The sequence below is a fragment of the Bufo gargarizans genome, chromosome 1, assembly GCF_014858855.1.
Source record: "Bufo gargarizans isolate SCDJY-AF-19 chromosome 1, ASM1485885v1, whole genome shotgun sequence".
NCBI classification, from domain to species: domain Eukaryota; kingdom Metazoa; phylum Chordata; class Amphibia; order Anura; family Bufonidae; genus Bufo; species Bufo gargarizans.
The window spans coordinates 634,438,438-634,453,804 of record NC_058080.1 but is presented as its reverse complement, the minus strand read 5'-3'; positions in this window follow the sequence as shown (position 1 = coordinate 634,453,804).

The following is a 15,367-nucleotide window of genomic DNA, read 5'->3' as shown; positions in this document are numbered from 1 at the left end:
TCAGCGGTATTTGGTCGGGTATCGGCTCTACGAATGGTGAGGCCAGAACAAGTACAGGTGATAGTAGATTGGGTTGCTGACAGTGCCTCCAGTTCCTTCACATTGTTTCCCACCCAGTCTCCTGCTGAAAGATCAGAGTTGGCACCTGCAGCCGATGTCCATCAGTCTTTCACCTCACCCCCTTGCAAATCAGCCAAGCAGTCTGAGCCTCAAGTCATGCAGCAGTCTCTTCTGCTTTTTGATGACTCTGTTAGCAGGGTTTCCCAGGGCCATCCACCTAGCCCTGCCCCAGAATTGAAAGAGATTGAGTGCACCGATGCCCAACCACATATGTTTCAAGATGAGTACATGGGAGGACTATCGCAGCACGTCTCGGATGATGACGAAACACAGGTACCAGTTGAAAGTGTGCAGACTGACAAGGAAGGCAGGGGTGAAGACTGGGTGGAAGATGATGTGGAGGACGATGAGGTCCTCGACCCAACATGGAATCAAGGTCATGCGAGTGACCTATGTAGTTCAGAGGAAGAGGCGGTGGTCGCACAGAGCCACCAGCACAGCAGAAGAGGGAGCAGGGTGCAAAAGCGGAGCGGCCGTCCCCTAGACAGTACGCCTGCTACTGCCCACCGCAGCAAGGGACCGAGCACATCAAAGCCAGCTCCCAGGAGTTCCCTGGCATGGCAGTTCTTCAGACAATGTGCTGACGACAAGACCTGAGTGGTTTGCACGCTGTGCAATCAGAGCCTGAAGCGAGGCATAAACATTCTCAACCTGAGCACAACCTGCATGACCAGGCATTTAAGTGCAAAGCACGAGCTGCAGTGGAGTAGACCCCTCAAAAACCAAGAAAGGTCTCTGGCTCCTCCTCCTGCGCACACTGGCCACCAATGAAATTAATACAATAGAGGGAGGGAGGGGGGCCGCACAACTGAAATTAACCGCCTCCGGACCGCCTAACGCAGATGTGCGGTCCGGAGGCGGCAGCGCTGCGCAGAGCCACGCATATACGCGTCATCTCGCGAGACGCGAGATGACGCGCTTTGCCGGCCCGCGCATGCGCAGTTCGGGCCAGCATTTCGTCAAGGGGGGGTTGCGTCATCAGCTTGCCAGCCAATGATCGCGGCTGGCAAGCTGATGATTTTTAAAAAAAACAATCAAGTGCCAGATAACAGATCATATTAGTAAATATGATCTGTTATATGGCTGCCCTGCTCCTCTGCTGGTCCTTTTCGTCGGTTGGATCCAGCAGAGGAGCAGGCTTCACAGTGAGTAGCACCAACAGTACACACTAGCCCCAGATCACCCCCCTGCACCCCAATTAACCCTTTGATCACCCCTTTGATCGCCCCTGTCAATCACTAGTGAAAGGAAAAAAGTGATCAGTACAAACTGTCACTTTTTTTTTTCACTGGTATTGACTGTTAGGTTTTAGGATAGTTTAGGCCCCTTGGTTAGGTAGTTTAGGGATCGGTTAGCGCCCACCGCACCGCAGTCACTGATTCGCTGATTAGCATATCGCTAATCAGCATTTGTACTTTTATAGTATCTGGAAGTGATCAAAACTGATAACGGTCAGATCTATAATAGTATTAGTGTCACTTTAGTTCGCCCTCCACCCAAAACGCAGTGTTTGCCCGATCAAGCCTGATCGGTCGCCCACACGTGCATTCACCCACACCCGCCCCACCGCAGTGACAAAAAATTATATTTTTTTGATCACTGCACATTCACTTTACACGCACTGTGGCGATAAAAAAATCTGTTTTGATATTTTTTATCAACCGCAGCGGCCTCCGGTACTTCGCTAGCCTCCCCTTTGTAAGACAGGCTTGCTTTTTTTCTTGGGTAGTCTCAGGGAATACCCCTAAATTTAGTTGCCCAAATGTCAAACAGGGGGTATTCTTCTGAAGAGGCCTACAGGCTTCTGACCCAGTCTGATGAGGAATGGGAACCCTCATCTGAGGAATCTAGCGGGTCAGAATACGAACCTGTAGAAAGCAGTGGCTCTCTGACCCAAAGTTAGGACGAGGAGGCTGAGGTCCCTGATAGCACCAGGCGTACCCGGCCCCGTGTCGCTAGACCACAGGTTGCGCAGGATCCGCTTCAAGAGCAGCAGAGTGGGGCTGGCGCTGTCGGATTACGTGGTGAGGCATACACCAGCAGCGCAGCCCTCCCTGGACCTAGTACCAGCACTGCCGTACAACCTGGTGAAGTGGCGAGCACCAGAAGGGCAGTTGAAGCTGCTACGGTGGCACGAGCAGTAGTGACCCCATCGCAGCCACCGCAAAGACGGGCCCGTAGAGCCCCTAGAATCCCTGAGGTGCTGGCAAACCCTGATTGGCAGTCCCCAACTTCAGCCGCACCTGTAGTTCCCCCTTTCACCGCCCACTCTGGAGTTCGGGTTGAGACAGCTCAGATCGGTTCGGCCCTGGGATTTTTTGAGCTGTTCTTGACTGCGGAGCTCTTAGACATAGTCGTGGCCGAAACAAACAGGTATGCCACACAATTTATAACCGCCAACCTGGGAAGCTATTATGCCCAGCCTTTCCGGTGGAAACCAGTCCAAGTTTCCGAAATTAAAACTTTTCTGGGCCTTCCCCTCAACATGGGTCTAACTAAAAAGCATTTTGAATTGCGGTCATATTGATCCACGAACCCAATTCATCACATGCCCATGTTCTCTGCTGCTATGTCCAGGGCACGTTTTGAGGCCATCCTGCGTTTCCTGCACTTTAGCGACAACACCGCCTCCCGTCCCAGAGGCCACCCTGCTTTTGACCGGCTCCACAAAATTCGGCCCCTCATAGACCATTTCAACCTGAAATTTGCAGATTTGTATACCCCAGAGCAAAACATCTGCGTAGACGAGTCCCTAATACATTTTACCGGGCGCCTTGGCTTCAAACAATACATCCCAAGCAAGCGCGCCCGGTATGGGGTCAAATTGTATAAGCTCTGTGAAAGGGCCACAGGCTATACCCACAAATTTCGGATCTATGAGGGAAAAGCCGGTCGGTTGCCCTGACTACCTGGGGAGCAGTGGGAAGACAGTCTGGGACTTGGTGTCACCCTTATTCGGCAAGGGGTACCATCTTTATGTGGACAATTTCCATACAAGTGTGGCCCTCTTTAGGCATTTGTTTCTAGAACGGATTGGCGCCTGTGGCACCGCGAGAACTAGTCGCGCGGGCTTCCCCTAACGGCTCGTTAGCACCCGTCTTGCAAGGGGGCAGAGGGCCGCATTGTGTAACGAAGAACTGCTCGCGGTGAAATGGAGAGACAAGCGTGACGTTTACATGCTCTCCTCCATTCACGCAGACACGACAATACAAATTGAGCGAGCAACCTGTGTCATTGAAAAGCCCCTCTCAGTCCACAACTATAACCTTCACATGGGAGGGGTGGACTTCAATGACCAGATGTTGTCTCCGTATTTAGTTTCCCGCAGAACCAGACGCTGGTATAAGAAGGTGTCTGTATATTTAATTCAATTGGCTCTGTATAATAGTTTTGTTCTCTACAGTAAGGCTGGGAGAACTGGATCCTTCCTCAAATTTCAGGAAGAGATCATCAAGAACCTCCTGTACCCAGGAGGTTCCGTGGCCCCATCCACCAGTGTAGTTAGCCGTCTACACGAGCGACATTTCCCCAATGTCGTTCCTGGTACCTCAACCCAACCGTCACCCCGAAAAAGATGTCGTGTCTGTAGCAGGAGTGGAATAAGGCGTGACACCCGCTATTTCTGTCCTGACTGTCCTGACCACCCTGCCCTATGCTTTGGAGAGTGTTTCCGGAAGTACCACACACAGGTACACCTAGCATAGGGATCACATCTCACCAGGACAGGCACACAGGGCTATTAGGGCCCATTCACATACAGCTGCTGCAAACCTCTCCTTTCACCTGGGATAAAGTGCATAACGCACTTCGCCACATCTTTGGGCGATTTGCGCTTTGCACATTGACCCATGGGGAAGGAGAGGTTTGTTCTATAAAGGTAAAAAAAAAAAAAAAGAAAACACCAGTAAGCAAAAAGGTTAATGTTTAGTTCAAAAAGTTTAAGTTTATATGTTCTGTTCTAAAGTTAATAAAATTATTGCGTTGCGGCCTGGTTTTTTTTTTTTTTTTTTTTTTTACCGATCAGGTGGACCAACCGATCGACTAGCTGCAGCACTGATGTGCATTCTGACAGAAGCATTGCGCTGCTGTCAGATTACACGCAAGTCGGTGTATGCGGCGCTGCAAGACGAGATTTCTACTCTGCAGTAAAAGATACGTTTGCCAAGGCATACGAGCTGAGTTGGAGGCGGCGTTCCTATGCTTTGGCAAACACTTTGTATATAAAAAAAAATATATAAATCCCGGCAATGATTTATTCATCCACATCGATTGATGTGAATGGAGAAATCTGGTTTGCCAGGGCATACGAGCTAAGTGGGTATGGATGTTGGGCGGAGCTCCTATGTCCTGGCAGATGCCTTTCCCCTCATTTTTTTTTTTGGACAGAGATTTTTTCATCCACATTGATCAATGCAAATGAAGAAATCTGTGCCGTTCATTCTTTTCTTTCAGCCCAGAGGCTGAACGGAAAAAAAAAATCTCATTACCTGTATGCTCAATATAAGGAGAATAGCAGAAACTCCTAATGCTGGCCAAACATGTAATGATTGCGGAGACCCTCAAATGCCAGGGCAGTACAAACACCCCACAACTGACCCCATTTTGGAAAGAAGACACCCCAAGGTATTCGCTGAGGGGCATATTGAGTCCATGAAAGATTTAAATTTTTGTTCTAAGTTAGCGGAAAGTGAGACTTTGTGAGAAAAAAAAAAGAAAAACAATTTCCGCTAACTTATGCCAAAAAAATAATTTCTATGAACTTGCCAGGCCCCTCATTGGATACCTTGGGGTGTCTTCTTTCCAAAGTGGGGTCACATGTGGGGTATTTATACTGCCCTGGCTTTTTAGGGGCCCTAAAGCGTGAGAAGTCTGGGATCCAAATGTCTAAAAATGCCCTCCTAAAAGGAATTTGGGCACCTTTGCGCATCTAGGCTGCAAAAAAGTGTCACACATGTGGTATCGCCGTACTCAGGAGAAGCTGGGGAATGTGTTTTGGGGTGTCATTTTACATATACCCATGCTGGGTGAGATAAATATCTTTGTCAAATGCCAACTTTGTATAAAAAAATGGGAAAAGTTGTTCCTAGGGGCATGGCGAGTTTACTCAAATTTTTTATTTTTTGTCGCAAGTTAGTGGAATATGAGACAAGTTGAAAAAAAAAAACATTTTCCGCTAACTTGTGACAAAAAATAAAAAATTCGAGGAACTCGCCGTGCCCCTCACGGAATACCTTGGGGTGTCTTCTTTCCAAAATGGGGTCACTTGTGGCGTAGTTATACTGCCCTGGCAATTTAGGGGCCTAAATGTGTGAGAAGTACTTTGCAATCAAAATGTGTAAAAAATGGCCTGCGAAATCCGAAAGGTGCACTTTGGAATATGTGCCCCTTTGCCCACCTTGGCTGCAAAAAAGTGTCACACATCTGGTATCGCCGTACTCAGGAGAAGTTGGGGAATGTGTTTTGGGGTGTCATTTTACATATACCCATGCTGGGTGAGATAAATATCTTGGTCAAATGCCAACTTTGTATAAAAAAAATTGGAAAAGTTGTCTTTTGCCAAGATATTTCTCTCAACCAGCATGGTTATATGTAAAATGACACCCCAAAACACATTCCCCAACTTCTCCTGAGTACGGCGATACCAGATGTGTGACACTTTTTTGCAGCCTAGGTGGGCAAAGGGGCACATATTCCAAAGAGCACCTTTCGGATTTCACAGGCCATTTTTTACAGATTTTGATTGCAAACTACTTCTCACACATATGGGCCCCTAAATTGCCAGGGCAGTATAACTACGCCACAAGTGACCCCATTTTGGAAAGAAGACACCCCAAGGTATTCCGTGAAGGGCATGGCGAGTTCCTAGAATTTTTTATTTTGGCAAGTTAGTGGAATATGAGACTTTGTAAGAAAAAAAAAAAAATCATCATTTTCCGCTAACTTGTGACAAAAAATAAAAAGTTCTATGAACTCACTATGCCCATCAGAGAATACCTTAGGGTGTCTACTTTCCGAAATGGGGTCATTTGTGGGGTGTTTCTACTGTTTGGGCATTGTAGAACCTCAGGAAACATGACAGGTGCTCAGAAAGTCAGAGCTGCTTCAAAAAGCGGAAATTCACATTTTTGTACCATAGTTTGTAAACGCTATTTTACCCAAACCATTATTTTTTTTGCCCAAACATTTTTTTTTTATCAAAGACATGTAGAACAATAAATTTAGCGAAAAATTTATATATGGATGTCGTTTTTTTTGCAAAATTTTACAGCTGAAAGTGAAAAATTTCATTTTTTTGCAAAAAAATCGTTACATTTTGATTAATAACAAAAAAAGTTAAAATGTCAGCAGCAATGAAATACCACCAAATGAAAGCTCTATTAGTGAGAAGAAAAGGAGGTAAAATTCATTTGGGTGGTAAGTTGCATGACCGAGCGATAAACGGTGAAAGTAGTGTAGTGCAGAAGTGTAAAAAGTTGCCTGGTCATTAAAGGGGCCTAGTCAGCCCACTAAACCCTTTTTTTTTCCCGTTAATATTAATCCCTACACTGCAAGCTCCCTGTACATATGCTAAATATTCATTTTCGTTCAGTAGATATTGTTAAAAATCAAGTTTTATAATATGTAAATTACCTTGCTACCAGCAAGTAGGGCGGCTACTTGCTGGTAGCAGCCGCATCCTCCTCTCATCATGACGCCCCCTCCGCCGTTTGATTGACAGGGCCAGGGAACGGGTTCGTTCTCTGCTGGCCCTGTTCGAATTCAAAATATCGCGCCTGCGCCGTACCTTTCCTTAATCGGTGCAGGCGCACTGAGAGGCGGCCTCTCTCCCGGCCGCTCCATCCTCAATGCGCCTGCGCCGGGTGTAGATGTGACGTCATCGGCGCAGGCGCATTTCGGTGCGCCTGCGCCGATGACGTCACATCCACACCAGGCGCATTGAGGATGGAGCGGCCGGGAGAGAGGCCGCCTCTCAGTGCGCCTGCACCGATTAAAGAGCTACCAGCAAGTAGCCGCCCTACTTGCTGGTAGCAAGGTAATTTACATATTATAAAACTTGATTTTTAACAATATCTACTGAACGAAAATGAATATTTAGCATATGTACAGGGAGCTTGCAGTGTAGGGATTAATATTAACGGGGAAAAAAAAAAAGGGTTTAGTGGGCTGACAGAAGCCCTTTAAGGGGGTTTCAGCTAGCGGGGTTGAAGTGGTTAATACAATAGAGGAAGGGAGGGGGGGCCAGGGGGGCCGCACTGGCCACCAATGACATTAAAACTGGGAAGGGAGGGGGGTCTGCCCCCTGCTGCCTGGCAGCCCCTGATCTCTTACAGGGGGCTATGATACACACAATTAACCCCTCAAGTGCGGCACCTGAGGGGTTAATTGTGTGGATCACAGCCCCCTCTAAGAGATCGGGTGCTGCCAGGCAGCAGGGGGCAGTCATGTACACACTTCTTAGTATATTCTAATTTGAAGCGTCCCCATCACCATGGGAACGCCTCTGTGTTAGAATATACTGTCGGATATGAGTTTTCACGATGTAACTCAAATCCGATGGTATATTCTAACATAGAGGCGTTCCATTGGTGATGGGGACACTTCAAGTTAAAATATACCATCGGATTGGAGAAAACTCTGATCTGATGGTATAATAGGGACTCCTGACTTTACATTGAAAGTCAATGGGGACGGATCCCTTTGCAATTGCACCATATTGTGTCAACGTCAAATGGATCCGTCCCCATTGACTTGCATTGTAGGTCAGGGCGGATCCGTTTGGCTCCGCACGGCCAGGCGGACACCAAAACGACTTTTTCCTTCATGTCCGTGGATCCTCCAAAAATCAAGGAAGACCCACTCAAGGAAAAACAGACACGGATCACGGAACTACGGGACCTGTTTTTGCGGACCGCAAAAAAAAAACAACGTCCGTGTGCATGAGGCCTTACGCTGGAGGAGTCAAAATGCACTCAGAACTTCGTCATCTGATATATAATGCAGAGAAGTTGAATGCTGGTGTTATTTCTTTTTTTTGTGTAAATGGAAAACCCATTTAAGGTGCACATTGAGTAAAGTGCTACACTTTATGCGTATACACTTGACATCATACCCCACTTTTGGCTGCCAATAAGTATTTCGGCCTGCTTGGACCTATAGTAGGAACATAGAATTGTAATAGTTACTAGTGATATGAATTTTATGTACCTATGTGTTTTTAATATACTAGACTTTTACTTCCGCTATAAATAATCATCTACTACTAGAATGGCTTCCAGCAGAACATCTATAAGGGTCAACTTACAAAATGCACTCATAAAACATTACTGTGAATGTTTTTGATATGCAAAATAACTGTGGGGCCCCAGTTTGTCTTTAACACAGTGATAGCCAGATATCCCTCAAATGAAGGAAAACCGAGCAAAGGGGTGTCCCTATTACAGAGATCACCAAATCCACCATATTAAGTGGCCCCTATGTCAAGATCCATCTCTTTTACAAGCTTTAAGGATGTGACGGGGAAGACCTAAGCCAGTTATCCATCCACAGACAGCTTTTTTGGGGTGTTGCCCCTCATCAGTGTGGAGTAGGATTCTGGCTAACCGGGAGCAATGCCTTGGAGACTACTGAAACAAAACAATAGCTGATCTTAAGGAGACCAGCTACAGAAAACACTGTGGAGCCTCATTTAAGAGTCTTTAATTAAGAATTTATGTTTTTGATAGAGCATTATTTGCACCACCTCATGAAAGATTCAAAGGGACAGCTTCTACATAAAGACAGATTTGTAAAGAAAAACATTAAGGCCCTGATTTATCTACAATGGTTTTAATAAGGCCTACGCTGCCAGAAAAGGCATTTAATTTATGACAAGACGCAGACTTCTGACAGTCCGTGTGTCAGACTGCAATCTATTTCGGCCCCACGCTGTCATAGATGTCAGTCATTATGTATGCCACTTTCTGGCATAAATAATGATAAATGTGCTGGGGATGATGGCCCCGCCCGAAACCCACCCGCTCCACTGCAGTTACAACAACAAAAAAGTCGTAATGGCATTGCAGTCGCAAAACTGGGTTTTACAATTTTTTTAACACCAGAAAACTGGTGTAAGGCAAATGATACATTCCCCTGATAATCTCTATGCATTGTATATAAAATAGATAAACCAAAGAGAACTGACTGGGCGTGAATGCCAGCATCACAATCAGCAATCTGTTAGATGCCTTTATTTTGTATCTCACTGTTTTTGACGAAGAATACAGGAAGAACATAATCTGTCTATGTACCAGTCCAGAATAACTGCTATTAAACCGAGAGAAGGAAACAACTGCAATTGATTATACTTTTATGTGTTTTATAATGGGAAGTAACATGCCGCCTCCTAATGTGGATTTATAATAAAACCTAACCATATATGAGCATCTCTCTTTCAGTCCATTGGTACAGTAAATACAAGTGTTTGCATGTGATTTGCAGTGTTTTTGCAGAAGGCCATTATGCTGTAATTCAGAGATGTAGTCCCCAAAAAAGTGCCAGGGCCCTAAGGCCTGAGGAGCTGGAGGCATTGCTATCCACTTAGCATGCATTGGTGGGCATGCTTGTGATAATAAACTGTGAGTTTATGCAAATGGCGCCTGTGGGTGAGAAGAAAAATCTTTAAAAACCAGCTTAAGGCCTCATGCACGTGACCATTGTTTGGGTTCACACCAGAGCCACAATTTTTTATGGCTTGGACGCGGGCCCATCCACTGCTCCGTTCTGTGGCCCCGCAAAAAAACAGAACATGTCTCTATTATGGGCGGCTCATTCCATTCACCGAATTGCGGAACGCACAAGGTGGCATCCATGTTTAGAGGATCCACAGTTTGTGGACTGCAAAACACGGCACGGTCGTGTGCATGTAGACTTAGGGGAGAAAAATAGAAAAGAGACCTTGTAGAGCATACCAGTGTTGACAGGAGGTGCGAGCAAAACCGCACACTGTGGAGATTACTTGTATGAGAGGCTTATGGACTGTACATGCTTGGCTAGCGATCTGCTAAGGCCCACACCCTGCAGAGGACGTTGTAGAGCTGCTTGTAAGTAAAGAGAAAGGTGAGAGAGTGCAGAAAGCTGCAAGTGAAGTGTTGCACCCGATTTCTGGATGCTTAAAGGGGTTATCCAAGACTCCCTGCGCCGCACTTGGGCCCCGCACCACCGCTGCTGCTTCTCCCCGTGTGCGGATGAAAACATCTGTTGTTGGGAGGGAAAGGAGCAGACGGGGACGAGCCTCTCTAGCATCACGGGTGACGTAAGGGAAGCTCGTCCCCCCCCCCCCCTTTCCCGACACCGGATGTTTTCATCTGTGCATGGGAAGAAGTGGCGGTGTGGGGAACAGGAGCAGCATGGGGAACCAGGTCAGTATATTCATTGTAAGGGGTGCGGCATGTGGGGGGCATTTAATAGACTTTGATAACCCATTTAAGCTAGAGAGCCAAGTGCAGTGTGAGAAAGATTGCTCCAGTGAAGGAAGATTAGCCCATTCACTACCTTTGTGGCCATGAGTAATGTAAGAACTGTGGAAGATCTGCCGGTCTGTGCAAAGTCTGAACAGTGACAACTGCTGTAAATACTGAAATTGGCAGTAAAAGCATAGTTCTACTGTTGACGCTGCCTCATACTTTATGGAACCCTGCCTTGCACCTTAAAATTCATTACTGCCAGGAGCGCCCTGAACCACCACCAGGCAGGAGAACCTCAAACCCAGAGAGTGCATCGAAGTGACGGAAAGGTGCACAGATCCCATCACTGCACTGATCAAGGGAGCTCCATTGTGAGAACCACCACCAGAAGTACAATTACTCCTATTCTCACCACCACTCCTATTCTCTCTGCTCTCCCATGTAGCCTGCTGCAAATATTTAAGGTATTTATTTACTGTGCATAGCTTGGTGAGTCAGCATGGCCCCAGATACCTGTGACCACCTACCAGGACCTTATTGAGTCACTCAAAGCCTTTCTAGTTACTGTCCCTGCTGCACATGGCGGTTAGTCTGGATATTAGCTATAATAATATGACTGCGTGTATTTAGCCCGAAGATACTCTGCAGTTCTTTACAGGGATTGTTTTTGCTCACATTGGTACCTGTGCCCATTGGGGCTCAACATTTAAGGCTACTTTTACACTAGCGTTTTCTGCGGATCCGTCATGGATCTGCAAAAACGCTTCCGTTACAATAATACAACTGCATGCATCCGTCATGAACGGATCCGGTGTATTATGTCTTCTATGGCCATGACGGATCCGTCTTGAACACCATTGAAAGTCGATGGGGGACAGATCCATTTTCTATTGTGTCAGAGAAAACTGATCCGTCCCTGTTGACTTATATTGTGTGCCAGGACGGATCTTTTTAGCTCCGTTTCGCCAGGCGGACAGCAACGTTTTGGTGTCCGCCTCCAGAGTGGAATGGAGACAGAACTGAGGCAAACTAAACGGATCCTTTTCCATTCAGAATGCATTAGGGCAAAACTGATCCGTTTGGACCGCTTGTGAGAGCCCTGAGCGGATCTCGCAAACAGAAAGCCAAAACGCCAGTGTGAAAGTAGAATAAATTCCAAATTAACCTATTGGTATGTTTTAGGAGTATGGGAGAAAAGCGGAGCACCTGAGGAAACCCATACAAACTCCATGCCGATATTGCCCTTTGTTGCATTCAGACATGCTTCTGCAAGACGCTAACACTCAAATGTTTGGGTTTTGAAAATGAAGTCCAGTGTCTATGAAATACCAACACTACTTGTAACAAAGAAAGGTATCCTGGTTGTACCAAATACTGCAAGTAATTTCTTGTAATTTACCATTACTGTTGAAATGAGTCCTTTTGTGTAGTATTGTGCTATATGCAGTGCTTGATTGTCATGGCAAGTATAGGGCACAATAACCACCCCGATATGAACATATATTACACAAGCAGGAAGAAGTCACTAGCTGAGGGTTTATTCTACACTTCCACTTCTCTACAGGGTGTCGTACAGATTCTAAATGAAGCCGAATAAATGAAAAATGATCTCTTGTATTCATCCTCCAGATCAAGCAGTTTTTAATCATTTACTATGACCTAATTTGAATGGAGCACTTGTGTGTATTATTAATATTGTTTACAATTTAGCGCAGTCCTATGACAAATATATTCTTAATTTCTTGACTCTGGCATTTTTTATAAGCTGCAGCTTATTTACAGCAACTTGAAGATCATTTATATAAGCTCACTTTACTAATTATAATGTAAATTATGGATAGCCCTGGAAATCTTCCCTTTATTCTTCCAGTTAATAAATCAAAGAACCATCTCCGTAAAGGATGGGTAATTTGCCTTGTCTACGCTGGTTATTATGGGGATCTGCTCTATTTTTTTTATCACCACATTAGTTTCATAGCTTTAGGATGCAAATCCCCATAGAAGTTGTAGACAAAGAACACCAGACAGTGCTTGACATTTGCTTTCTTTATGTGTCAAATGATGTGTGAACCGTACAATAGGAATCCAGATGATTGCAGATGGAAATTTAAACAAACGTGAGTAGTGCACATGACTGATAATGAGTGATTTGCTATGCCCACATTGGGGGCTTTTGGATATTTTCATATGCATTCTGTTTTATATGAGATTTCAGGGTGAATGCATACTTATTAAGAGTGGCTTAAGAAAATATAATAAACTAGTAACAAATAAAATAAAAAATTTGATAATTAATTTCAATGGTATTACTGTTTTTATGTTATTGGTACTTTACTACTATCTAGGTTGGATTAAGGGCAAAATAGACATCAGCCCAGGGTCTCACACCACCCAAGGGCCTCTACCACCTAGTTCTTTAAATACTTTCCCAAACGTTCATAGCACCAATACAGTAGTTTGAAAAGATTTCCTGCATATCTCCAATTACGTAGAAATTGTATGTGGCGGCAGAAATGATTATGCAGTTGTGAGTTATATTCATTAAAGGGGTTCTCCAGGAATTAAGAAAATGAAAATTCTCAACTATTACTTTATTATAAATATATTCCCAAATACCTTTCATTAGTCTGGGGAGCAAACCAATATGGCTCCTTTTCATTAGTCTGGGGAGCAATCATCAGGGGAAACAAAATGGCCACCGTCCTATTAGTACACACAAAACCTGTCCTAATCACACAGGAGGACGAGTTATTTCAGAACACTGAGCTAAAGAGCTGCCTCATCCTCCTCTCCTAATTATCAGGGATTATAATCTTGATACAGCTTCAAATTAAACTCTGTGGGAATGGAGTTCATGAGGAGACCTGAAGTACATAGAGGACAGACTGTGGTAATGGAGACTGTATAGAAGTGCTGCTACTCATTACCCACTCCACCACCTCCTCTCTGTACTTCAAGTCTCCTCATGAAGTCTATTCCTACAGAGATTCAGCTGAAGTTCATATAATCTGTATTCAGGATCATAATCCCTGACAAGTAAAGCAGAGAGGAGGATGAGGCAGCTCTTTAGCTCAGTGTTGTGAAGTAACTTGTCCTCCTGTATGATTAGTAGTGATAAGCGGCAGGGGTCATTTTCGAATTCGTGATATTTCGCAAATATTTTGTAGAATATTTTTCATATTTCGTTATATTCTACATTCTTTTTTTTACGTGAAAATCAGCAAAGTAATGATTGCGTAATATACGAATATTACACCCTCAATACAGGCGTGGGTCAAAAATGAATATATAGCCCTATAGAATATAGTGCTATATATTTGTTTTTAGAATATTCAGCATTTTTTACATCTGAACACATGATTCCTCCCTGCTTCTTGCTTGTGGGCCAATGAGTCATTGGCCCACAAGCAATTAATCAGGGAGGAATCATGACTTCAGATGTAAAAAAATGACGAATATTCTAAAAAACGAATATATAGCACTATATTCAATATAGTGCTATATATTCGTAATGACGAATATTCGTCATTTTTTTCCATCTGAAGTCATGATTCCTCCCTGCTTAAGTTGCTTGTGGGCCAATGACTCATTGGCCCACAAGCAAGAAGCAAGGAGGAATCATGTGTTCAGATGGGAAAAAAATTAATATTTGTCATTACGAATATATAGCACTATATTCGTGAATTCTCATAGTGCCAATATTCGAGATTAAAATTGGCTATTCGAATATTCGCGCTTAACACTAGTGATTAGGACAGCTTTTGTGTGTACTAATAGGACTGGCGGCCATTTTATTTCTCCTAATAATTGCTCCCTAGACAAAATAAGCCATTATAACTAATGAAAGGTATTTGGGAATATATTTATAATAAAGTGATATATAAGTATTTTAATTTTCTTAATTCCTGGAGAACTCCTTTAAGGACCCATTCACATGACTGTGGGACCCCTGTGCCCGTGTTACGGACCTCAAACCACGGGTCAGCAAAACACAGGCACTGGCCATGTGCACACTGCATCGTCATGCAGACACATTGACTTGAATGGGTGCGTGATCCTCAAGATGCGACCAAGATAAGACACGTTCTATCTTTGGAGGCACGGACCCGGAAGCTCACAGAAGGGCATCCATATGTTTCCATGGACTTCCAGGTCTGTGCCTCCACGCCGCAAAAGATAGAACATGTCCTATCTGTCGCTGCATCTTGCAGATCGCGGACCCGTTCAAGTCAATGGGTCCACACTGTGATGCAGAGTTCACATGGCTGGTGCCCATGTTTTGCAGACCCTAGGTCTGGGCATGGCGGTCCCACAGTTGTGTGAATGTGGCCTAATGGGGTTGGAGCTCCATTTTACTATCTGTCTTTATTGTCGACTAGAAGAAATACAAATATAAATCACCATGAGGAAGGAGATGCGCAGCTACTGCATACATCTGGTATCACTTATCTCCTATTTAAACAAAGATTTAAAAGTCTTAAAATCCAACATGGCGGGCAAACATGGACAGTGGTGTTGCCTTTACACCTGGTAGATTGCTGTCAGATCACTTTGTCATTAGTGGGTCTGTCTACAAGTGGCTAATTCCCAGGAAAAATTATCCATGCGTTATGTAACAATTCCTCCAGGGAGGGGGCATCCACAATTTTTTTTGGGTTCAAGGCCCTTCCAGCCATGTCCTTTCAGAATTATGATAAGAGAAGAGGAATTACTTTTTAGTTTGGCCCGCTGTATTATTTAATGCATTTTACTCAGTTTAATATTGTACAACGTGGACCACAAAAAACTGAAACATGTTTCTCTTT